The following is a 26,692-nucleotide window of genomic DNA, read 5'->3' as shown; positions in this document are numbered from 1 at the left end:
CACAATGATTTGGACCGCCAAAAGGTGACAGTACACGAACAGATACAGAGCACATAAAGGAGGGGGGGTGGGAGATGATAAGGAAATCATAATGCGGAAATGCACAAAAAGGAAAGTGATGATGAAAAAAGTTGAGAAACACTGCTCTAATAGAGGAGGGAGACAGGGGTAGGGAACATTGCCAACTTTAACTGCTGCAATAGTTATTATTATTATTATTATCCTCGTAATCATCATCGTAATTAAAAATACTTTGTAGGCATACCCTAAATTAATCCTCCTAACAATCTTAAGGGGTAAGTACTATTATACTCATTTAAGATGATGAAACCGAGCTTTAGGGGTATTGTCCAAGGCCACACAGCTAGTAACTGGCAAAGACACCATTCCAACCCAGTTCTGTCTGACTCTGAAGTGCATGGGCTCTACCAACTTACAGAGAAGCCCATCTCTAAGTTCTGCCGTCTACTCTGCCGGCCCAAGACTACCTCCAAGACTATGGAAGACGGCTAAGTTCTAAGAAAGGAGACAGGCAAATCCTGAGAAAACTCTGGATTAGGTTGAGGATGAAGAGGGACGAAGATGGCCCCTCTCTCCCCTGAGTCTGCCTCTTCCTCGTCCTCTTCTGGGAGGTACCCGGCCACTGGGACCAGGATCCTAGAACATGGGGCAGAGGGAGAAGCGAGGAGAGGGAGGGTGGCCCCCGCTGTGGCTCAGCTACCGGTGCTGAAACCCCAGCGCGGGACTGCAGCCAAGCCCCAGAGATGGGGTGACCTCTGTACAAACAGAACTTCCCCAGGCGGCGCTTCTGCAAATATAAACATGGGCTCACCACGTGATGGGTTCAACCAGTTCATGTAAACACTGAAGAGAGAAAAAAATTCAAGAGAAAAAATATGCTCCGAGGGACGGAGCGGGGTATGTAGTTTTGTGACTCAAAGGGAGGAAGTTCGAGAGCTAAGGGGCTCAGGACCCACTGGGTCTGCAGTAGGGTCACAGGGGCTATTCCAGACCCGGGCCCAGGGAGCCTCGATCCCCTCCCAGTGTGGGAAATCCTGGGTCAGGGGCAGCGAACCACGCGTGGTCGGCTTTTCTCCTGTATCTGAGGTAAGTCGGGCTAGATTTCCATGGAAAACAGAGAGGGTAGTCCTGAAGGAGAAGGAAGAGGCACTAGGGATCAGAGCACCTTCCCCATTGGCTAGTGCCTTTGTGGAAGGAAGGTGCCTCAAGAAGTCCATGGAAGCTTGGGAAGAGCACGCCTGCTTGGAAGCAGATGGATGGACTGAACTCCAAAGAGCACACCCTTCCTCCTTGCCCCTATGAGCCCCCACCCTGTTGTTTCTGCAAACAACCCTCGCTGCCCCTGTAAGAAAAGCCAGCTCTCCAGAGCGTTTGCAGATAGCATGTTGCCCTACATAGGAGTTTCAACAGCGCTCCATCCTGGCTTTCCAAGGCACCCGTTACCCTAAAATAAACCGGCCAAGGAGGAGCCTGGCAGCTGGCCCTCGTGGACAGTAGGGGACAGGATGCCCTGTGCTGCTGCAGTGGTCTCTCTAGCATTTCCGGGAGAGACCCCAGAGCTCTAGGACACCCCCATCGTCAGGCAGTCAGAGGAGGACCACAGGGGCCATCGCAGGCCCAGCACCGTGTCGGGATTTTTCCAGGGAGGTATGGCCTCCTGGAGGCTCAGCAGGCCCCCAGCTGAGGGGCCCATCTGACCCTCCTGGGAACTGAAACTGCACCAACACCCCGCACAACTTAGGGAAGGGAGAGGGACAAGGCCTGGCCCGGAGGAGCCGGAAGAGGACGAGGAAGTAGAAAGAGAGACTCAGGATCCGTGGATTTCGGTATATTAACAACAAATCCCCCATGCCTTACTATACACATTTATTTTCATATCATCAGGTGGGCACGGGGAACTGTCTGTAAGGGACACACCAATAACAGAGAAATCCTATAAGCGACAGAAGGACTGTCTACCCACCCCCCTTCTTATCTGTGCGCTCTTGGACAAGTAACACAACTTCCCTGTATCTCAGTTTTTAAATGGGATTAATAAAGTGCCTACCTCCTCGAGGAACTATGAGGATTGAATGTGTTAGTATTTGTAAAACATTTAGCACAGCGCCGGGCACATATGGAGCATTATCAGCATTTATCAAACACAACACAGGCTCAAATGATTCTGCCCCCTACTTCGTACCCAAGGGCTCCTCACCCTATTCTTTGTCTCATTTACTCGTTTGTTCAGTAAATGTTTATTTAGGGCCTACTACATGTCAAGCTCCGTGTTGATATTGCAGTTGTGAAAATGGTCAGAAGCAATCACGGCCTGCCCACTCCTGGGGCTGGGAGGCCACACGTCAGCTCTTTTCATGGGCTTTTCCTCTGAGCACCTCCAAATCCCCGTCAGGTTAAACCGGCCCAACCTACATTAAATCTGGCCTGGGGGCGCACGCCCCTGAATGCAGGACCTGAAAAGGAAAATTGCTTGTGGTTTTACAGCCGTCCGAGCCTTGGTGTTCAGGAGAGCGAGCTGCCGGGGTCACTGAGCCCCACGCCAGAATGCAGTTGGCATAAGCCCACACTTAGCTGGGGGGGGTTTGGGGGGGGTCAGTAGACTGCCTCGCTCAGCGCTCATTCCAGCTTCCAACAGGCTTTCCTCCAACTGCAGAGGCTAGAACCCCCAAAACTACATTTCTCAGATGCCCACACAGTTAAGGTTTGGGATGTGACTTGGGACCTCTAACTTGATTTGAAATCAAGTTATTGAGGGGCGAGGTGTGCCTGGGTGGCTTAGTTGGTTAAGCATCCTACTCCTGATTTTGGCTCAGGTCATGATCTCACGGTTTGTGGGATCGAGCCTGCTTCGGATTCTCTCCCTCTCTCTGCCCCTCCCTTACTCGCTCTCTCTCTCTCTCTCTCTCTCTCAAAATATATAAATAAACATTTAAAAAAAAAAAGAAATGAAGTTATTAGGGAAGAGAAAATCAGTATGGGATGCCCGTTTAACTGGAGCCGGCTGTGGCTGTGGCCTCCTGATTCAGCAGGTAGGTTTCCGAGCCGAGCAGAGGCAAGAGCTCCCGCTGGGGCCCAGTTCTGCCGTATGGTTGCAGGAGCCGTTCCCGGAAGCTCATCCTAGAGCGTTTTCCCTCTGCCCTCCCAGTTGGTCCGTGATACATCCACACCTCTTTAATAAACCCTTCTCAGCCTACACTAGCTGAAGCGGACTCCATTATCAGCAACTGAAAGCGGGACACCCTACCCGGAGCCGACCACCCGTAACAACGTAATTATGATTGAACCAAGGCCTACACCTAATGAGAAAACTATAGTCCCTAAGGTGCCAGGAAGAAGAAGCCACCAGTCTCCTTGCCACTTGGCCGGCACCAACCGCAGGACCAGCCGTGAGAGTCAACAAAGTCCTGCTGGGCAGTTTTTCTCTATAGGAAGCTTGGCAGGATCGCCAGGCAGAGACAAAGGTTGAAAGGCTTTGGCCGCAAGGCCACGCGTAGGAAAGCAGAGGAGACGGTACACTATACGCTTCGCTGCCTTAGCCCTCAGTCAGACAGGACTTCTTTCTCTCTCTCAAACACAGCAAGTGCATCCCTGCCCCAGGGCCTTTGCCCTTACTGTCCTCTACGCTGGGAAGTGACTTTCTATCACATTTCCTATTCTGTCTTCTCGCCAGCATTGATCAACTATTTTCCTGACTTCTTTGTTTATGTGTATATTACCTGTTTTCTACCATTAGAGCATAAGCTTTCAGAGCCCAGGTGTTCTGACTTGTTCACGCTGACTCCCCAGACTGTAGAACATGCCTGGCACATAGTAGGGGCTCCAAGAAATCTGTTGACTAACTTGTTCACTGACTCTCATTCTTCAAAACCTACTTCCCGAGATCAGAGGTTTTTGAGCCCCCCAAAATGCCCGGCCTTTTGGGTACGAATGAAATCCCAAGTACATTTCGAGAACAGAAGGGGCTCATGGGTTAAAACCTGGAGGTCAACGGCAGGGAAATCCTTCTCCCTTGAGAAATTAATAAGTTAAATCAGATGGAAATAAATTTAATGTTCTCCTTCTTCCCCTTATTACCCTAATTGGTTTAATTTTGGGGCAAACTTTTCAGCATTTCTCACAATAGAAAACAACTCCTGTTGCGTTGGTAGAGCCCAGAAAGTAATTATCCTGTGGTTTCGTTCTAATCCACTAACAGACACCCTCTGGCTTTGAGGACCCCTCAGAGTGAAAAAGTAAATAATAAAGGTCAGAACTTGCTTTTTCCATTTCTTATGTTTTTTTTTTTTTAATTAAAACCTGTGATAAAATGATTAGGCATGACAATGATCTTCTTTTGCAGTTAAAAAGAAGGTGCGTGATTTAGAGTGCAATGTAAGACACGAATAAACAGAAGCAAAAATCTAAATACAACCGAGCATCTCATTCACTAACCTTTAACTGGTTTCAAATATTGCTGAATGCAGCCTTGGTTTTATTCCAGAACTGACTAAATTAAACTCTGTTTGATTATCCTAACTTGGACATCAACTTTCCCCGGGGCTTAGCCCAAGTCTAATGTGCTTTGTGTCTTTTGTAGCAGTTTTTGTCTAAAAAAAAAAAAAAATGGCAAGGAGCTTCTATCAAGCTTTGATCTTTTCCTAACAAGAAAGACCTTTAATGTCTTACTTGCAATTTATTAGAGAAAAGTCCAATTTGTCCTTTTATGTCCCCAAGCTCTTTTTCCGCTTCCTCTCCCACTTTGCTGCCCACCGAAACCCAAGGAAAAAAAATCAAACGTTTTCAGCCTTTATACAGCCTCACTCACTGTGAGGTTTCCAACCCAAGAGGTATCTGTAAGTTTGCAGAGTCAAACCAGCACTCCCAGGAAATGTCTGCCGTGGATACAGACTGTCCTGTTGAGAGGAGCATCAATTATTGCCCCTTGACACCAGACTTATTTTAAACAGGCGAAAATGCTATTTTCAGAAGGTATGGGAACCCATCCATTACACCCAAATTGATGTGCAAAACCTTTTGAAAGTCCGGAACAAAGAGACAAGATAGAAACTAGCACAATTGCCAACAGAAGGGGAAGGTACTGGGGACGGTCACCCAGGTGACACAGGTGCCTCTCCCCCCTCCCCATCCCCTTTGTTCTCCATTTGGTGGCATGAATATGAGATAGAAGCCTCTCCTCTGTCCCCGGGCACCGAAGTTTAATCCAGCACTTGTCAAGCAGCGGAGCAAACTTTCCCAGCTGTCACCATGAGTCAGCTCACTCGAACAGATGTTGACAGTTTGGTTTACAGAGAAGAGAGAGCTGGAGAAAGAGGGGAGGTGAGGGGGTGGGGGACATGGAAGGGAGAGGGTTATTGCTCAAGGAGCCTGGCTCTCAAGGACCCACAGAGGCTCCAAATTCCCGGGCATCCCTGCCTCTGACCTTTCTCCCTCTCCCTGCACTGGAACATCTATATGTGGTGAACCTTCTTTGTCACGTGGCCTCAACTCTCTGCTCCCCACTCCGTCTCAGCCCTTCCTCCTTCCTGGTGCTTCCTCATGACTGGACAAACGTCTGAGGATCATCTAATGGGGTGGTTTATAGATTATTCAGGACAGTAAAGTGTCCTCCAAAGTTTGGGGCCAACGTGGGAATAACAACCCCTCATTTTCCAAGAAGGATATTGTGATTTATGAGAAATATATATTTGATCTTTGGGCCCATGTCTGGCACGATGCACCTGAAACCTTTGGAATTTCCTAAGTAGTGAGAACGACAAAGGTGTCCTTTGTTAGGTCAATGAAGTACATTTTGGAAAGAACCTAAGGGTGAGGGCTGGTTGCCAGGAGAACCAACTTGGTATTTAGAGGTCACCATTGACCTCTGATGAAGGGAGACGGATGGGGGACTGGGGAGGAAGTTCCATCACTAATGGCCAATGATTGAATCAATTATGCCTACTGCGCGAAGCCTCCATAACAACCCGAAGGGACGGGGTTCCGAGAGCACTGAGGCCAGAGAATAGGTGTCGAAGTGGGGAGAGTGGCATGCCTGGAGAGGCCGTGGGGCTCTCAGCCATTTTCCCCATAACTTGCCCTACACATTTCTTCTTCTTGGCTGTTCCTGAGCTACATCCTTTTAAATTTTTTTTTTTTAACGTTTATTTATTTTTGAGACAGAGAGAGACAGAGCATGAACGGGGGAGGGTCAGAGAGAGAGGGAGACACAGAATCCGAAACAGGCTCCAGGCTCTGAGCGGTCAGCATGGAGCCCGACGCGGGGCTCGAACTCACGGACCGCGAGATCATGACCTGAGCCGAAGTCGGATGCTTAACCGACTGAGCCACCCAGGCGCCCCAGCTACATCCTTTTATAATAAACAGGTGATCTAGTGAGTAAAATGTATCTTTGAGTCCTGTGAGCAGGTCCAGCAAATTAATTGAACCCAAGGAGGGGGAGGGGGGCACCTCCAATCTTTGGTAGGTCAGAAGCACAGGTGGCAACCCGGGCTTGCAACTGGCCCCCTGGAGTCAGTGGGGACAGCGGTCCGGTAGGACTGAGCGCTTGACCTGTGGGATCTGAAACTACGTCCAGGTAGCGTCAGAATTGATTTCATTGCTTTGGTGGCATCGGAAGACCCACACACATGCTGGAATCGGGTGTAGAATTATACCAAGTAAGTGTTATATCAATTAAGCGGGTTTTCAGAGGCAGGTAACAGAGAACCAACTCGAACTGAACCCAACATTGAGGAGATTTCATTCCTCTTGTCTCTAGAAGGGCCCAGAGTGGCTTCATACAAGGTCACTTCAGCCTCCAGACCCTGAGGCCCTTCCCTTTCCCCGAGAGCTACCTACAGCATCCATATTTTCCCACATGGTTGCAAGAGGCTACCAGTGGCAACGGAGCCTACGAGTTTTCACATCTGATGAGAAAAAGCAGAGACACCTCTGCCCCAGACCTGAAATATAAATCTTTCCGTGAGCTAATCTGATTGGGTTAATTTGGGTCACTGACGTAACCGATAACGGTCACCGGATTCAACCAGTGGTTCTCAAATTTTTCCAACTTGGGATCCTTTTAAAATTCTAGAAGTTACTGGGGACCCCAGAGAGCTTTTGCGTAGGTGGGTTATCTACTGATGTGTATTGCATAAAAAATTAACACTAAGAAGTTTTAAAAATACGTATTTATCAATTCATTTTAAAATGACAATAAGAAACTCACTACATGTTACCATAAATAACATTTGTTATGAAAAATAACTATTTTTTAAAGTTTAGTGAGAAGTATGGCATTGTTCCACGTTTTTGCAGATCTCTTTAATTTCTAGTTTAATAGAAGACAGCTGGGTTCTCATATCTGCTTCTGCATTCAATCTGCTGCAAGATCACATGACAGTTAGCCTCTGGAAAAATCCAGTGTACTCCATAAAAGAATAAGAGTGAAAAAGGCAAATAATGGCTTAGTCTAAAAATAGTTTTGACCTCCCAGACACCCTGGAAGAGTCTCATGGCCACACTTTGAAAACTTCTGGCTTAGACTTATCAGAATTGCCCTCTAATAAGGGGGATGGGGTGGACCCTCGCCCAAAACTGGATCCAGACAGAAAAGGGCAAGGGGTCTGGATTTCAGGGTCAATCAATTGTGTCACCTTCCCTGACACTAAAAGCATACAAACAGAAAAAAAAAAAAAAAAAATCTATCATCTCCTACATTTCTTTGTTTCTTTTAAGAGCATTCTGATACAAAAGACATCGGATGAGCATAATTTCAAAATGAAGGGTACTAGTTTTGATTGACTACATAAATTTTTATAAAAAATGTACCACGCTGATTGGACATGGAAGGAGGGGCGAAGAGACGGATGGTCTATAGCCTGAGAAGCCAGTGGAAGAGAATGGCGTTTCCTGAATGAAATAGAGGGCCAGATGGGGGGAGCAGGTTTGGGGCAGAAATGATGACTTCCACATTGGCCGTGTTGAACTTGATGGGGCCTGGGAGGCAGCAAGTGGAGAGATCAGGGGTGAGGGCAGAGATCTGGAGCCCAGGAAAGGGTCACGGTTACAGGAAAAGCTTTGGGAGTCCTAGGTATGCGAGTGGCAACTGAAGGCCCTGCAGGAAAGGAGGTGGCCCTGGTGGGGGGGGGCTGGATAAGCAAGAGGTAAGAGACAGACAAGGGGGAGCACTAAGGGGCACCTGCCTTTAAGAGTGGGTAGGAGAGGAAAAACAGGCAGAGGATACTGAAGAGGAGTTGCCAGGAAATCTGGGAAAGCATGTTCCAATCGACTGTCTTGAGAGTTTCAGGAAGAGAACAAGGATGGTGAAGCAAATGTGCGCGAGCTGGGTTCTAGAAGACTGTGTATGGGGGCTTGGAGCCGATTCGCCGGCTGCCTTCACGGCTAGCCTCTTGCCTCCAGGGCCTGCAGCCTCAAGCTTTCTCCCTACTTAAAAACAAAACCAGGGGCGCCTGGGTGGTGGTTAAGCATCCAACTCTTGATTTGGGCTCGGGTCACAACCTCAAGGTTTGTGAGTTCGAGCCCCGCATTGAGCTCTGCACTGACAGTGCAAAGCCTCCTTGGGATTCTGCCTCTCCTTCTCTCTGTCCCTCACCTGCTTGTGCTTGCTCTCTCTCTCTCTCTCTCTCTCTCAAAACAAATACACTTAAAAGTAAGTAAATAAAAACGAAAGCAAAAATAAAGAACAAGAAAACTAGAATCAGAAAAGAATCTCTAAAAATCATTTTTAATGACTATATAGTATTCCCCCATTTGGATAAGCCATACATGATGGTAAGTGCTCACGGTAGGTATACTGGCAAAAAAAAAAAGGCAAGACACCAAACAGGATATGAAGCGTGATTCCATTTGGGGAGGTCTACCTGGGTGCATCGACATGAACTTGTACATGCATGTAAATTGACCTACACATGGTTAAATGAAATGAGGCCCCTGGGGTGTGGTTGGGATTTGGCTCTTTAGTTCTACTGAGTGCAGCTGCTAGCATTGTAAGCTGAAGAGATTCCAAAGGGGTGGGAAGGTTTCAGTGCCAGGTGGCTGGAGAGGCTGAGGAAGAGTTTCTTGGGAAAGAGAGAGAAGAGACCAGGAGACAATTTCCACCAGAATTAAAATGTCAGAGAAGGCACACAGATGTTTAAAGCGTATGGGAGAAAGGCAGGATTTGTTGCATAGAGTGATATAAACATCTCCATCATCTCCCAAGAAATTCTAGAACAATCTACATTGCCCAGCAAGGATTTAGAAGTTGGAACGGGTAGGACTAGGGGGCCCAGGGAGGCTTAGCTACTTATGAGTTACCAAACAATACCAACAGCAGTAATAACCTGGATGGCTCTCGTTTCTTGAACTGGGCAGTGCTCACTGAATCTTCAAAACAGCCTTATAGCATAGGCACCATGATTATCCCCATTTTACAGACTGAAACAACTGAGGCAGGGAGAAGTCCATCGTTGTCGAAAGTCACAGAGCTAGTAACTGGTCGGCACCTGCCCAGAGATCTTGCTTTTAGTCTCTGCACACTGCTCTGCCTCTCAGTACACTAAGCATTACACCTATTTGAACTGGAACAAATGCTCCACAGTTGTCTCTGAGTTATACAAGCACAGGGTGATTTGGGTTTCCTTGTTGATGCATTTTCTATATATTTCATATTTCCCGCAGTGACCAGGTGTTACTTTTATAATCGTATGAAAATAACAAAAAAGATCTTATTACATCATCAGTTACATAAACATCAGTTACAACTGATCAGAGCATAAATGAGACCTCTCTTAGAAGGATTTACCTTTTGGGTCACCTGGGTGGCTCAGCGGGTCAAGCGTCTGACTCTTGACTGTGGCTCAGGTTATGATCTCAACCGTTTCACGAGTTCAAGCCCCACGTCAGGCTCTGTACTGACAGCTCAGAACCTGCTTGGGATTTTCTCTCTCTCTCTCTCTCTCTCTCTCTCTCTCTCTCTTTCTGCCCCTCCCCTCCTTAAGCTCCCTCTTTCTCAAAATAAGTAAATAAACTTTTAAAAATTATTTTAAAAAAGAAGGATTCACCTTTTAATAAGAAGCAAATTCCTAGCCGAAAGGAGACAGACTTCTCATCAGCAAGCAGACTGGGAAACACTCTAGCACTGCAGATTCTGAAGTCACCCTACCACTCACTCATACCTGGCCACAACAGTGCTCCCTAGAGCAGCACCCTGGAAAGAAGGGAACTGGAGGGATAGTGACCCCCCCAAACATAAGTCAGAGCTTAAAGAATGTGTGAGCCCCTGACTTCTTCTTCGAGGTGCCCCCCTGAAATTAGCATGATATTATACAGCAAGTGCTCAACAAATGCTTATTAATTCATGCGATTTTCATGTTCCCACATGACCTACCAAAAAGAAGGAATACAAACTGCCCTCAAGAAGGAAGTTTAAGAGGGCTTCTGAAACCAAGGCATGGAACCCCACGAAGACTGAATCTGCTACCCTGGAGATATTGCCCAACATGACAGACTTAGTTCAGCCTAGGAACATTAACGAGGCAGAGGGATGGCCACGGGGACTTTTGAGGACTTTAATCACCTTAGCACAGGCAGCATGCCCCACCTGAAAAACACCAACACAAATGACACAACACTTCCAGGCCTGGGTTCGAGTCCCAGCTCACAGAGGTTTGTAGAATCCGGGGTGTGATGGGACCTCACGGATCTTCCCATCCCCCCCCAGCCACGTGCAAAGCCCTCCTACCATCTCGCCTCCTGGTGACTGGCCAGTCTCCCCCTGACCACTCCTCCCTGGGTCCCCAAAGAGCCCACTCTATGAACAATCCTCAGAAAGACACGAACGGCTCTAGAAATGTGGATCACATGAGGGGAAGATGCCCTGAGTTACCCTAGGATGTGGAACATGGTTGATAGCCAAACCACAATGTTCATGAGACTCAACTCTGCCTTCTCTCACACCCTCCAGGCCACAGTTTGTCATCAGAATAAACCGACCCACCCACCAATACCCTCAGAATTCTGGATTCCTTTCTTCAAGCTGTATTTCCAGATAAGACAAGTCACTGCTCACTCTGCGAGCCTGATCATATCTCCAACTGTTCTTAGGCCTCCATTTGCTCATCTGGAAAATGAGGAAGTTCGATAAGATGATCTCTCACTGAAATCTAAGGCTAACACTGCGATCCTGTGATTCCTCTTGAGGGTAACATGGCAGGTGGGGAGAAAGTACTCAGGATTCATGTGGGACTCACACATGAACACCAGGTAGAAACAGCCTTGGCAATTAGCAAAGGCTCAGCCATGAAAAGTGGATATATTCACACGTGAGAGCTAGACGACTCCCAAGGTCCAGGTACACAGAGCAAGGGCAGAGTCTTAAGTCCCCTGAGGGGAGGGCCCCACCCGCCCAGCATCTGTGGGCTGCACGAGATCTCAAGCCAAATCTCCAAAAGCACACCCACCCAGCACGGCTCCGGGCCTACTGGGCGTGGGGAGATGGGGTCTTTTCCAGATAAGGCTTCCAAAACTAGCTCGCGGGGCTGGGGAAACCCCCGGGGTAAGAGAGAAGGGGTAAGCCAGCAGAGAAAGCAGGCAAAAATAAGAATCTGTATATCCAGAGTCACTGCCCAGAAGGACTCTTCCGTTGCATAGACAGGATGGGGTGGTACCAAGATGTGCCCACTGTGTTCCTCAGCCCTGTTCTGGCACAGGCAGGGTGGCAAGGTGAAGACACAAGCTGTGGCTAAGACTGCCTGGTTCCCAGCCCCATGCCACCCCCTGATTCACAGCTGTGCTCCTTGGATCCAGTAATTCACCTTTTAAGCTCGGCGTCCTCGTCTGTATAATGGGGACGCTACTAACCTCTTCATTAAGGTTCTTATGGGGATTAAGTGAGTTGATTGGTTTTTAAGCGAGATGATATTAGTAAGTGCTCAATGAAGAATGTGGAGCCTAAGACACAATAGGGTTACTTAGCAGCAACTACTCCTCGCTGTGCATCCTTAGACCTGCCCTCGCCCAGCCCCGTCCCAGTGATGGAGCTACTGCCCTCTCCTGAAGTTCCTGAGTTTGGGAGAGACGGCGAAAGGGAGGAGGCAGGAAGGAAACCGACCCCCAGTGATAGAGCAGAGGAAAAAGTTTTTCCTTCTCTGTGGTCCACCCCCAAGGTGCTCCTGTAGCTCCTGGTTGGGGAAGCGGGGGGCTGCGAAGGCAGCAGCTGTACCCACAGGTCAAATGGACTCTGGCCCAGAAGCACGGGTGGCAGATAGGGCCTAAGGGACAGAGGTGAGCAAGTGGGTCATGGCACGTGGTGGAGAGACGGGGGAAGGAATGTTTCACAGTGATGCGAACGGGGAGAAATGGGATAATCAGGGGCCAAACCCCAGTAGGGAGAGGAGAACAAGGAAAGTTTTCACACGACAAGTATGTGCAAATACTGTATGGGGCACACGTACGCCAGAAAAAAATTGTTGTTTATCTGAAATGCAGATTTAACTGGACGGCCTATATTTTTATTTGCTAGATCTCGCAGTGTTGGTAGGAAGGACTAGGACAGCAGGCTGGAGAGGCTCCTGTGGATGGGAAGAGGGGAGCTGGGCTCAGCTGAGGAGGAGGAGGGAAGGAGGAAGAACGCGGGCAAGCAGGGCATACAGGAAGGGTCAAGGGAGACCCCCTTGCTTAGACTATGGAAGGTGACAAGCTGGCCAGGCGTAAGGGAGAAGAGAGAGCACCCAGGCCTCACGTGCAAAGGCCCAGGGTCTGAAACAGCACGTGTTCTGAGAACTGATGGCGTCCAGTGTCACTGGTGGGACTGGGGCAAAGGGCACAAGGCAGGGAGGGCGGGCCCCCACCTCAGGAGGCGATCCTTATCAGAACGCATTCTTGCACAACCCTGTGGGCAGCTCCAACCTGCGAGGCTCCCTTCCTGGGATAGCTAGTGAGCAGACAGACGCGCTCACCGCTCCCGTGGGAGCCCCCCTCAGTTTTCCCCGGGTGCGACACTTAGCACACAGTGCTGAACGGAGTGTTCCCTCCCCTGTGCCACACACTAGAACAGGGAGCTCCCTGAGGAAAGAGGCTTGGATTAAATCTCTAGTACCCAGCATGGTGACTGGTACCCAGCACCTGTTGAAGAAATTTATAGGCTTGGGGTACAAGACCTGGCTATGTGCATCCTGGTGGAGAAGTCTAGTCCAGTTGGAATTTTGGATCTGGAAATGGGGAAAGGATCAGATGCTTATGATCAGATTTTTCTAGTCCAATATATGGACAGTATGTAAATACCCTTGTCTAGGGAAAGTATAAGCATCGTCAAGTTAAATAAGTTGCCTTGGGGGGCGCCTGGGTGGCGCAGTCGGTTAAGCGTCCGACTTCAGCCAGGTCACGATCTCGCGGTCCGTGGGTTCGAGCCCTGCGTCGGGCTCTGGGCTGATGGCTCAGAGCCTGGAGCCTGTTTCCGATTTCTGTATCCCCCTCTCTCTCTGCCCCTCCCCCGTTCATGTTCTGTCTCTCTCTGTCCCAAAAATAAATAAACGTTGAAAAAAAAAAAATTTAAAAAAAGTTGCCTTGGTTAGCCATGAATAGAACTCACCCTGACAGACTTGAAGGAAAACACAAGATGTACCACACAAACAATGACAAAACCCACTGGGGGGTGGGGGTGGGGAGTAGGGATTATTTGGGGGCTAACATAGGGACTCAGAGGAACAAACAAACAAAAAAGATGGAAGTCAAGTTTAGAAAGGCTGGATCCAAGGTAGGTCAGGGCATCTCTGTGGAGCAGAAAGGGAAGTCCGTGTGCTCAGGATCCCTCTGTGGGGCCCCCCAGTGTGGTTCAGCTTGCTTACTCACTTCAGCTAATTCTCAGGAGAGACAATCTGGCTGGCATAGCCTGGTCCTGGACCCACCTCTTGGTTGAACCAGGACAGGTCACCAACCAAAACAGGACACCTGCGCGTTAGTCAAGTACAAGACTTTATGGAGACCAAGGTGAACCCATGGATAATTACACCACATGAAATTAGGGTGGTGTTATCAGAGAAAAGAGAAAATGGATGCCGAACAGACCCCACACAAGTGTCCTTATAATTATGAAGCTTTGCCACACTGTCAGGATGCAGAGTACTTGAACAAGTGAGCCAAGAACGCCACAAAGCCTCCTTCCATGGTAATTTCTACGGAAGATCGTATACAAACTCCCTCCTGAGATTATCTGAATGGAGCATTGACTGGAAATAGGAGAATAAAATTGGTAATGTCTTTAGCTGTTTCTGGGTCTACAAGAATCAATGTTTCAGGATGGCCAGGGGAGCCTGGAAGGTTTGATATCGTGTATTGTGTGTCTTTTATACATGAGAGAGTATGAAATCACGCTATTTCATTTTTGGTGCGGTGGCGATGGGGGCGGCCAGGGTGCAGTGGAGGAAGCTGTTGGAATAACCAACTTCAGTGTGAATCGGTAATGTCTCATTTACGTGCCTTCAGTATTGCAGGTGCACGTGTCAAGATAGACACCCAGATACGTTGCCGTGCTGCAGGCAAGCTGCCCACCCTGTTGGAGCACCTGGGATTTGCAGATTTGGAGGAGCCTCCCTGTGCAAACAACTGTCAAGAATGATGGATGCTGAAGTCTCGGGTAGAAGGAAGGCATATGCAAGAGACCCGAGCTCTGGGAATCTGTCAGAACTTGGTTCCATTCTCTTCATCCTTGACTATCAAGGACCAATGATTGGTGATTCTTTCCAGGTTGCCCAGAAGACGTTGGAAGCAAGGCACCAGAGAAGTGATATCTGAGCAGAGTGGAGGAGAGAGAGGGAGAGGAAAGCAAGAATGGTAATAGGGGAGAGAGATGCTGGGGCAGTGAGCCAATGGGGGAGACCAGGAGGTGATTTCCTATGTCGGTTAGAAACTGGGATGAGTTTTCCCTTGAAACTATTATTTTGGACAAGGAATCCTATTCTCCAGCTGAAATACCAATCCCCTTTCTCCTAATTTTTAAAGCTCAAGAGTCTTTCCATGGCTTTCCTAAACTGCCCTGCTCAGTTGATCTGTCCCTACACCTCGCATTTCCCTGTTTCCTACCCACAACCTAGAGGACATCTCGTATAACAATTACTCAGGTTGTTAAAAACCCACAGACCCTCTTCCCAAGTTTTAAAACAAATAACAGGGGCGCCTGGGTGGCTCAGTTGGTTAAGCGTCCCGTTTCGTCTCAGGTCATGGTCTCGCAGTCCATGAGTTCAAGCCCTGCGTCGGACTCTGTACTGACAGCTAGGGGCCTGGAGCCTGCTTCGGATTCTGTGTATCCCTTTCTGCCCCTCCCCCAATCTCTCTCTCTCTCTCTCTGTCTCTGTCTCTCTCTCTCTCTCTGTCTCTCTCTCTCTCTCTCCCTCCCCCATCAAAAAAATAGACATTAAAAAATTAAATAGCAGCAGTCCTGTTCATGTATATTGTCCTGTCCAGGCTGCAAAGCATACTCACTCACTCAATCCTCTCAGTGACATAGGGAGGGTTGGCATTATTTTCCTTCCAAGCTAAGAAAACAGCAATAGAGAAAGATACGTGTCCAAGATGACGTAGCTGGGATGGGGCAAAGTGGGGAGGTTAATCCCACACTTCTCTTTCCCTTACTCTCAGAAACATCTTTTATACACGTGTTTGTAACACCACTGGCAAGTTTCACAGTGTGGCAGTTACGTTCATTCACTAAAATAACACTCACCTGAAATCTGTACACGAGCAGTTCACAGAGAATCATCTCTTTAAAATGCCAGCTTCATTGAGGATGGCCGACAAACAAAAATTGTATGTATTTCAGGTGTACAATGTGGTGGCTTGACAGAGGGACGCACTGTGTGGCCACGACCACAATCAAGCTATTTAACGCATCCATGACTTCACGCAGTTACCATTTGTGTGTCTGGAGTGAGAACACTCAGGAACTCTTTCAGCAAATTTCAAGTATACGGTGCAGTATTATGAAGTGTGGTCCCCATGCCGTGCATTCAATCCCCAGAATACTATTCATCTTATAACTGGAAGTTTCTAGATTCTGACCGTGTCCCCACTTCCCCCAGCCCCCAGCCCCTGGCAACCCCCATTCTAGTCTCTATTTCTCTGAGTGTTACTTTTGTAGATCCTACATATAAGGGACATCATGCGATGTTGGCCTTTTTGTGTCCGGCTTATTTCACTTAGCATAACGTCCTCCAAGTTCATCCACATCGTCACAAATGGCAGAATCCGCTTCCTTTTGAAGCCTGAACAATACTACGTTTTGTGTGTGTGTGTGTGTGTGTGTGTACATGTGCAGGTGTATGTATCCCACGGTTCTTTATCCGTTCATCAGTCAACATCGCCTTAGGTTGTTTCCATGTCTTGGCTACTATGAATAATGTTGCAATGAACACGGGAGCGCAGATTTCATTTCCTTTGGCTATACACCCAGGAGTGCGAATTCAGAGCTCCTTCCATGACCCCACACTGCCTGAAATCAAGGCTCTTCTCAGCCCACCAGAAGGAAGCATGATTTGCTCTGGAGAAGACAGAGAAAGTGAGGAGAAAGCAGCGAGGCTGCTTCTCAGGATGGGAACCCCCTTCAGATGTTCCTCTGGAAGGGAGATACTGTCTGATCCGCCCATTCTGAAACCAGGCACAGAGCCGCTGATAACTCGGTTGACATGTGGCTGCCTCTCCTCTCCTCTTTTCTTTTTTTTTTTTTTAATTTTTTTAATATTTATTTATTTTTGAGAGAGAGACAGAGACAGAGTGTGACAGGGGAGGGGCAGAGAGAGAGGGAGACACAGAATCTGAAGCAGGCTCCAGGCACACAGAGCCTGATGTGTGGGGCTGGAACCCACGAGCCATCAGATCATGACTGAGCTGAAGTCGGATGCCTAACCAGCTGAGCCACCCAGGCTCCCCTCTCCTCTTTTCTTTTGTAGCACTTCTGGTTGGGTACAATATGACCTGACCTGAACTCCAAAGATGGACCCTGATTGGTCTAAGCCAATCAGATAATTCCATCCAATTTACCATAAAAGTTAGCCCAAGGACGAGCAATAATCCACATTTAAGCCAATCAGCTCACGGTGTTCCCCTGGGAATTATAGTGCTTAGTTCACGTTGGCCCAATGAGAGAAAGTGCAGGACCGGTGCTGATTTCATGGGCATGTGACCCGTACTCACACAGAGTCCTACACTTACGAGGGCCCCATACGTGGTTTAATGCTCTGGGTTTGCCTTCTTGATGTTCTTAGTAATTGTTGAACATGACACGCATTTTCCTTCACATTGGTCCCCACAAATTATGTGGCTGGTCCTGCACAGGACTGGTTTGTTGGCTGAGGGTGGAACAAGGAAGCATGCGGCCATGCTTGCCGTAGGCTGCTATCTTGCAACCATGAGAAAAGCCAGCCTGAGGACAAAGACAACACTTCGAGGAGGGCAGAAGTGAGAGAATCCTAGAGAACAGGAGCTCTGATTGAATCATGCGTAAGTCCATCACTCAGCTGGACTCCTTGATCACATAAGCTAAAACATCGCCGTCTCAGAGGAAGCAGATTTCAGGGTAATTTTCTGTTACTTGCAACTGAGCAGATCCTAACGGATAGAACAAAGGACGATTGTCAATGCATTAACTTAGACACTTAGAGCCACATCTGTAGGACAGGAATGGGTGACCTCAGCTACCTCCCCCTACATATGCTGCACTCCAGTCGCATCTTCCTTATGCAGTCTGTCCTGCCCACTCACTCCGTCCCTGGGGTCACTTGCTCTTCAGGACTCCTGAAGCAGCTCAATCAAAACTTGAAGACTTGGCTTAGGAAGTGCTGAGCACTGAGAGGAGCAGAACCGTTCATGTGCCTTATAGTGTTTATAAAAGAGGCATAAAGCCTCTAGCATTTAGAGCTGGACAAGACCCAAGAGGTTGAGCCCAACACCCCTTCATTTTCCAGATGAAACAAAGCCTGAAGGGAAAATGACTTGTCCAAGGACACATAGCACATCAAAGGCTGATTCAAGCCTCGGCCACCATCCCTTGACCCCCACTCTGCCTCAGGAACAATCCTGGTATTTTTACATATGAGTTGAAAAATTGAATCTTTGTAAGTGCTCACTAAAAGTGAGCTACTATTATAATACTCTTCCTCGAGATACTGTTTGTGGTTATTCTGCACGGACATTTAGCTCTTAAGTTGACGTTTGGCTTTTGGTGGACGTATGCTTTACCACCTTCCAAAGACTCCTTCGTGACAGGGACCGTGTCACAACCGATTAACACCTTCCAGAGCACCTAGGGCAGGGCTCTGCACTCAGAGAGAACTCAACAAAGAACCATTGACTCACTGGCTCGCCTCCTCTAGCAGGTAGGATGTGAGAATTTCCACCTTGTCAGCTTTGGAAAAGCCTGGCTTGCTGGTTTGCAAGACAGAGGATCTCACCAATGAATGTTAAAGATCGGCCAGTCAAGGGAAGATTCCAGGGACTTCTTGAAGTGATGGGGACAATATACCTGTTCTTTATGCCAGCTGTTGACAAGATCCAAAAGAATGGGGGCTGTACCACAGCTGAAGATATTTGAGTTAGGTACTGAGAAGAACTTCTCTCTGTGGGGACTCTGATACAGTTTCAAAGAAGGTCATGGTGTTTTCTGGACACTTCTAGAAAAGGGGACACTGATTGCTAGTATGGTTGGCCTGAGGTGCCCCCAGTGGCTAAGCGGATGGATGTCTGGTAGTCTTTGGCAGTCTTGGGTTGGGACGAGAGCACAGACAGCAGAGCCTTGGGACCTGAGTCCTGGAGGTCAAGCCCGAGCATCCAGCAGTCCCCCTGGTGCACCATGTCGGCTCCAGAAGCTGTACCCAGGGCCTCACCTTTCTGTCCAGGATGTGCCAGGAGGGAATGGTCTGGGGCAAAGCAGTGTGAGGCAGGGATTAGGTTGTGAGGAATTAGAGCCATAATTCTCCTCCAGCAATCTGAGCTCTTGGGAGAAAGGTATGGCATAAACCGGGGCTCATAATTACAAAGCAGAATTTTTTCTCTTGAAATCCCTTCCTCAATTAATATTCTTAATAATGAACCATTCCTAGGAAAAGGGAACATGAGAACTGAGAGGTGGTTTTCCAACTGAGCTGAGTGTTTTGGATCCTTTTGACTCGGCTTCCCAAATGTTTTTTAATTTTTTTCCTCTTGGGATCAGATGTCACAGACTGACCAGACACTATTCTGTCTAAACAGGAAATTCCCTATCTCCGACCCCAGCCTGCTCCTCCCTTCTCCCCCTCTTTTATTTACCCTTTGACCTGAGCATAATATAAATATTTAATCTCCTTTATTACCTGAAAATTATCTGTATTTATTCTGTTTGTTTAGTGATGGTTACTTGAAAACAAAACAAAAACTATAGGATCGGGCTAAACAACCAGTTTCTTGATTTTTCCACTGAGGTAATCCCTGCTGGTATTTAATTTCAATAATTGACTGGTTGCTCCCCAAACACAGCTCAGGTTTTCCCAGTCTTCTTGCTTTGGGCCTCTTTGCCTGGCAAAATTCCACTCACCTCGCAAAACCTATTTCCAACACCCCCTCCCCCTGGGAAGACGCCCCCGACCATCTCGCCGCCTCTGCAGCTGGACCGGCACTCCGGTCTCTGTGCTCCCAGAATGCCCTGGGTGTCGTCACAGCCGGCCACCCCCTGGACCCACTGGAAGGCAACAAAATGGAGCTGTCTCAGTAGGACTCTAGAACAAACTTCCCAAATTCAGATACAGACCCTACCGCTTTCTAGTTCTAAAACCTGAGGCAAGTGTCCTAACTTTTCTGTGGACCAGGCAGCCATCTTTCCAGGTTTTGCTCGATTCCCTTCTGGCTTTTAAGAGACAGATGTAAGCCTCAGAGGATGGACAGATAAGGAAGAAAAGGGAACTAAACAGTGGAATAAACACGGGGATGCAGACCATCAGACGGAAGCGGTGTGAAAAGAGAAGGATTTTTCTGGAGAGGAAAGAACAGGTCATCTGGAAGTGGCTGAGACACCAAACATCTAGCCCCGAAGTTAATATCCACACGTTCACTTAGCAGCCGCTGTGGCCTACTGTTTGGGAGGTGTGGGTGAATTTGTCAGTAGCCCTGTGTTCCTGCACACTGGTGAGTCTGTGACGGAGGCTCAGGTGCAGTGACAGGATGAGACCTGAGCAGACAGGTCCCAGCAGTCTGTCCTGGCACAGATCACAAAGTCTGCCTCTCGGGCAGGACCTAGCTTTGGGATTATCCCAGCCCGCCCCTGCCAAGCCAGAACTGCTTAGCCTAGGGCTAAGAGAAGCCCATGGCTGTATAACTCGGGCATCAATGTACCTTTTTTTTTTTTTAATGTTTATTTATTTTTGAGAGAAAGCACAAGCCGGGGAGGGACAGAGAGAGAGAAAGGGAGACACAGAATCTGGAGGCAGGCTCCACGCCGTCAGTGCAAAGCCCAATGCGGGGCTCGAACTCACCAACTGTGACATCATGACCTGAGCCAAAGTTGGATGCTTAACCGACTGAGCCACCCAGGCGCCCCCAATGTACCCTCTTAACACACAAGTAAGCCCGTGCCAGACCCTGGCTTTCAGTGTCCTGATGGCTTTCCCAGTCGCTCAGGCTATAGTCTGGGGTCCTTACCGTGGTCTGGCCCCCTGCCTACTTCTCTGTGTTCTGTCCCCATCTGGCCTCATTGTGGTCTCTTAAATACACCAAACCGGTCCCTTTCTAAGGGCCTTGGCACTTGCTGTCCCTCTCCTGAGGAGCCACTCCTCTAGACACATGCATGGACTGTCCTCTCCTTTTGTTCGGGGGTCTGCTCGAATGTCAGCTCTTGGGTGATGTCTGCCGTGCTGACCTTACCTAAGGGAGGTCCTATCCTTCGCTCCCCACTTACCTGCTGTACTTAGCTTTTGCACACTCACCTCACCTGCATTACATCTGTTACCTACTTGCTCGCTGCCTTATTTGGTTCTTGTCAGCCTCCCCATCTGTGTATGCTCTGCGGCTGCAGAAACTCTATTTTGTTCACTGCTGCATCATTCCATACCTGAGCAGGAACGGCGGTTAAGTGGATAAACAGAATGCAAGGCCCCCAACCCCTTCGTTCCCAGGGAGGAACCCAGGCCAGGGCCCAGAGCAGAAAGAACCTGTTCAAGGTCACACTCACTGGCTGGCGTGTCAAAGATTCCAAATTCAGCCCACGTCTCCTGGCTCCCAGATGGAGATTTACGGTGCCACTCCATGTGATCTGAGGACCGGCCTTGTCACCCTCACAGTTCCTAGATACACACAGCAGGCTGGGCTCTGAAAGGGAGGCTGGGTGCAAAAGGCTTCCTCTGCTGTACTTGAGTCTCTTTGTAGGTCTTACTCCAAGTAAGCTATGAATCTGAATGGAAAGGTTCTTTAAGAATCCGGGTCGGGGGGGTGGTGCACCTGAGTGGCTCAGTCAGTTGAGCGTCCGACTTCAGCTCAGGTCACGATCTCGCCGTCCGTGAGTTCGAGCCCTGCGTCAGGCTCTGGGCTGATGGCTCAGAGCCTGGAGCCTGCTTCCGACTCTGTGTCTCCCTCTCTCTCTGCCCCTCCCCCGTTCATGCTCTGTCTCTCTCTGTCTCAAAAATAAATAAATGTTAAAAAAAAAAAATTTAAAAAAAAAAAAAAGAGAGAATCCGGGTCAGGGGCGCCCGGGTGGCTCAGCCGGTTGAGCGACTGACTTCAGCTCAGGTCACGATCTCACGGTTTGTGAGTTCAAGCCCTGCGTTGGGCTCTGTGCTGACAGCTCGGAGCCTGGAGCCTGCTTTGGATTCTGTGTTTCCTTCTCTCTCTGCTCTTCCCCCACTCATGCTCTGTCTCTCTCTGTCTCAGAAATAAATAAACCTTAAAAATTAAGAAAGAAAGAAAGAAAGAAAGAAAGAAAGAAAGAAAGAAAGAAGAATGAATCCGGGTCAGAGGTGCCTGGATGGCTCAGTCGGTTAAGCATCTGACTCTTGATTTTGGCTCAGGTCATGATCTCATGGTTCATGAGATCGAGCCCCAAGTCAGGTTCTGCGCTAGCATGAAGCCTGCTTGAGATTCTCTCTCCTGCTCTCTCTGCCCTTCTCCCACTTGTGCTCTCTCTGTCTTTCTCTGTCTCTCTCTCTCTAAAATAAATAAATAAACGTTAAAAAAATAAATTAAAAAAGAACCCAGGTCAAGCTCTCTCGGGTCCTCACCTCCAAGATGACCAAGGAAAGAAGGAGTAACAGTCATGCCACAAAGGACCATGCCATGTGCAGCCTACTCACTGCACCAGCTGTGCCCATTGCGTGGCCAAAGACAAGGCCATTAACAAGTTCATTATTCAGAACACGGTGGAGGCCACCTTGGTCAAGGACACTTCTAAAGTGAGTGTCTTCAACACCTGTGTGCTTCCCGAGCTGCATGTGACACTCCATTACTGTGTTACTGTGTGAGCGGTCCCATTCCCAGCAAGGTACTCAGGACTCGGGAACCACTCTTGTGAGGCACAAAAGGACCAGGACACCCACACCCTGATTTAGACCCACAGGTCCTGCCCCACGACCTCCACCAAAGCCCACGGAAAGAGCTAAGTCCTTAAGGACTGAAGAACAATGGCTCTCTAGAAAAAAATAAAATGGAGATTAGGCTTTAAAAAAGACGAAGAAAAGAAAAAAGAACCCAAGTCAAGATGATGCTGGGGGAGCCGGTCACGAACTATGTCCACAGAGGGCAGGTCAAGAGTCTACTGGATTTGGTTGGGTTGGAAGGCAGAAGGATTCCCAACAAGGTCAGGTGGAACTGCAGTGGGTGTCCAAGACAAGTGAAACAGAATCAGAGCCCGGCAGAGAGAGAAGAAAGACACAGCTACCCATTCATATAACGTTCACTCAGTCAGTCAGCAAATATTAAATACCTACTGGAGTATTTTGGTATCTCTAAGGATGGGTGCATGGACAAGACAACCTATGAGACCTTACAGCCCAAGGAACCTGATCCTGTCTGACTTTGTCTTCAAAGGACCTCTTTGTAGAATGGTTTCTTCATCAACAGAAGCCCTGAGTACTCAGGACAAGAAGTATCCACAAAAGAAAGAGGCACAAGCTTTTTCCTCTTCTTTCCTCTCCATCATCAGCATGGATACCAATGATAACCATATCATGGAGTCATGGATGCTGGGCCACCCAGGGCCTCCATGGCTCATTTTGTCCATCCTCCTGCCCCTAAGAATAAACAATACTTTCTTGGACCCAGGTGAGGGTGGGCCATTTTTAGAGATTCCCAGCATAGTTAATTCCATAGCTTCCCTTGGTCTACTTTCCTTGACTATTGGCCTTTTCCATATGAGTTCTGCCCTCATACCTTGCTGCTATACCTATTTAAGTTCTTTTGTAAAGTTCGTCTCAGTTATCACAGGCGATTCCATAGACACCAGACCCCCTTTTGCACCACTTTCTGAAGACTACATTAAAATCTTAATCAATCAGCCAACAAATAAATATGCAACGGGCATCAATTATATGCAAAAATCTGTGGTAGGTTTAAGGAGAAGTACAAAAAGAAGGCAGAAGAAAGAGCCATGGATCTGGAGACGTAAGTGAGAATCACAGCTCTGACACTTGTTCCCATGAGGACAAATCTTCTTCCTCACGTCAAATTTATCATCTGTGAAATGGGGCGGCCAATTCTTGCTCCATCTATCACACTGGGTTGTTGTGAGTTTCAATAAAAATTACAACAAGCAGGGGCTTTATAAACTGTAAAATTCCATAGAAATAATGAGTCAGACGTAAGACGATGCAGTGGAAAAACACTGAACTTACAGCCACAGGGCTGAGTGGGCCTGACTCCATCATTTACTTCCCTTGGGACTTCGGGCAGCTCATTTAACCTGTTTGCCTCTCTGTAAAAATGGCTTGTTGTGCAGATTGAGACACTGAACACAGAAGCATCCATCATTAGCCTCTGGTACCTTAGCAGATCTCACATCTGTATTTGTTCATTCATTTGCAGGTGACCAGGGGCAAGAAGGGCGTGCGGGCAGACCAAGAAGAGATTGCAATTGTGGTGAACACCTCGGTTCGACCAGGCATAAAGGGTCAGCCTGGGAGCAATGAGAAACGAGACTGGAAGGGTTGTGGAGGGGGTAGGGAGGGTGAATGCCAGACTAAGGAGTCTCAACTTGACAGAACCATTTGTAGCCATTAAGGAACATTGATGGTTTTAGAACAGCAAGGTAGCAGATGGCAGATATTTCTGTTCTTTGTGGAAAGTGGCTCAGGAATGGGGAGTCTTCTGGAATTGTTGGGTTCTCCACTCAAGGGCTGAGTGGCTAACCTGCTGGCATGCAACGTGGGCTTCAGAGGGTCGAGGCCTGGCTAGCACCTCTTTTGACATAGCTAGGGCTCAGAGCAAAACCTGCCCAGGGCCTTGTATTCATCACATACAGCTACGTAACAAATGACTTCAAGAAGTAGTGGTTAAAGCCAATTAAGAAATATGTGTGTATTTATTAAATATTTAAAATAGTAAAGATTTATTAAATAATGATTCTTATCTCACAGTTTCTGTGGGTTAAAAATTTGAGAGCGTGTTAGCTGGGGTGGCTTAGACTCTAGGTCTTTCATGAAGTTGCAATCAAGATGTCAGTCAGCCCAGCCTGGAGTCATCTGAGGGCCTGACTGGAACTATCGTATCCACTTCCAAGATGGCGTACTCATATGGCTGACAAGTTGGTGCTGGTTGTTGGCAGGGAGCCTCGTGACTCAGCACATGAACCTCTTCACAGGGCTGCTTGAGGGTAGTCATGACATGGCAACGAATTCCCCAGAGCAAGTGTCCAAGAGAGAGTAAGGCAAAGGCTACAATGTCTTTGATGCACTAGCCTCAGAAGACACACACCCTCACCTTCATGATATTCCATTGGTCATACTGGTTTATTCTGGTTCAATGTGGGAGGGAACCTACAAAGGGACTGATCAAGGATCATTGGGGCCTTCTTAGGGGCTGGCTACCATGGCAGGGAGAGTGGGATGTCAAAGAGAATGATCTTGGAATGAAATAGATCGGGTTCAAATTTTAGGTCCTTGACTTACACCCTGTGTGACTTCAAGCAAGTCACATATCACAAGCTTCAGTTTTGTCCCTCTGAAACGAGAATAAAATTAGCAGTGGCAGTGTCATAGAGCGTTGTAAGGAGCCAGCAAGGTGAAGCGCATAGGGTGCTTGGTCCAGCTCCAAGCCCAGAGTCCATATTTGGTAGATAGTAGCTTTATGTGCTGGTATAATGCACAGACAGGTAGGTAGAGAGTTGTTCTAGAAGCACAAAGTGTCCCTGTGGTAGGCTGAATAATGCTGCCTAAGGATGTCCATGCACTAATCTCCATAATTTACGAAAATGAGACCATATATGGCAAAAGGGATTTTACAGATGGAAGCCAGTGATCTTGGGGTGGGGAGATTGTCCTGGATTAGCTGAACGGATGCAATGATGCCATCACATGGGTCTTTATGAGAGGCAGGCTGTAGCGACGTGGAGGTGAGAGGGTGAAGTGATGACAGAAGCAGAAACTACAGTCAGGCAGCCGCGAGCCAAGAGGCCAACGTATGCTGGCAGCTTGAAACTGGAAGAGGCAAGGAACAGATTCTCCCCCGGAGCTTCCAGAAGGAGCCATCCCTTCTGTCGCCCTGATTTTGGCCCCCTTTAGGCTCATTCCTGACTTCTGACACCAGAACTAGAGGAGAATAAATTTGTGTTGTTCGAATCTACTAAATTTGTGGTAATTTGTCGCAGCAGCAAGAGGGAGCTAATAGGATCCTTTGAGGGGCTTGGGGAGGAGGATGGACAGGTAAAGAAAGGATAAAGGGAGGAGGAGGAGGAGGGTGCATCTTACGAGAACCATTGCTCTCTCACAAGACAGAATGACAGCCCTGATCCTGTGGGCTCTGGAACTATCCAAGCACAAGGCATGGATTCAGGGCCCCAGCAGGGATAGTGGCTATATAGAGAAAGCAAAGAGCAACAGAGCAGTTCTGAAGATGACTGGCTTGGCCTGTCGACTTAAAAGGCCTTTTGTTTAATGCCATATCTGATAAAGGGTTAGTATCCAAAATACATAAAGAACAGATACAACTCAACACCCAAAAAACAAACACTGCAATAAAAAATGGACAGAAGGGGCGCCTGGGGGGCTCAGTCAGTTGAGCACCAGACTCTTGATCTCAGCTCAGGTCATGATCTCACGGTTCTTGGGATGGGCTCTGTCAGTGCAGAGCCTGCTTGGGATTCTCTCTCCCCCTCTCTCTCTGCACCTCTCACTCTCTTGCTTGCTCTCTCAAAATAAATAAATAAACGTTTTTTTAAAAAAATGGGCAGAAGACACGAATAGACATTTCTCCAAAGGAGACTTCCAGACGGCCGACAGACACATGAAAAGATGCTCAACATCACTCATCATCAGGAAAATGCAAATCAGAACTACAGTAAGATATCACTTCACACCTGTCAGAATGGTCAAAGTCAAAAGCACAAGAAACAAGTGTTGGCGAGGATGTGGAGAAAAAGGAACACGTTACACTGCTGGTGGGAATGCCAACTGGTGCAGCCACGGTGGAAAACAGGATGGAGGTTCCTCAAAGAGTTAAAAATGGAACTGTCCTAAGACCCAGTAGTTGCACT

General features: G+C 48.1%; 1 pseudogene; it reads left to right on the top strand.

Moving 5' to 3' along the window:
* The first annotated feature begins 22,236 nt into the window (after positions 1-22,236).
* On the top strand, positions 22,237-25,877 carry LOC115519912 (annotated as a pseudogene).
* Positions 25,878-26,692: the final 815 nt, after the last annotated feature.

This window comes from Lynx canadensis, chromosome C1 (assembly GCF_007474595.2).
Source record: "Lynx canadensis isolate LIC74 chromosome C1, mLynCan4.pri.v2, whole genome shotgun sequence".
Lineage (NCBI taxonomy): Eukaryota > Metazoa > Chordata > Mammalia > Carnivora > Felidae > Lynx > Lynx canadensis.
Note: the sequence above shows the minus strand (reverse complement) of the source record. Positions and strands in the feature narration are given on the sequence as shown.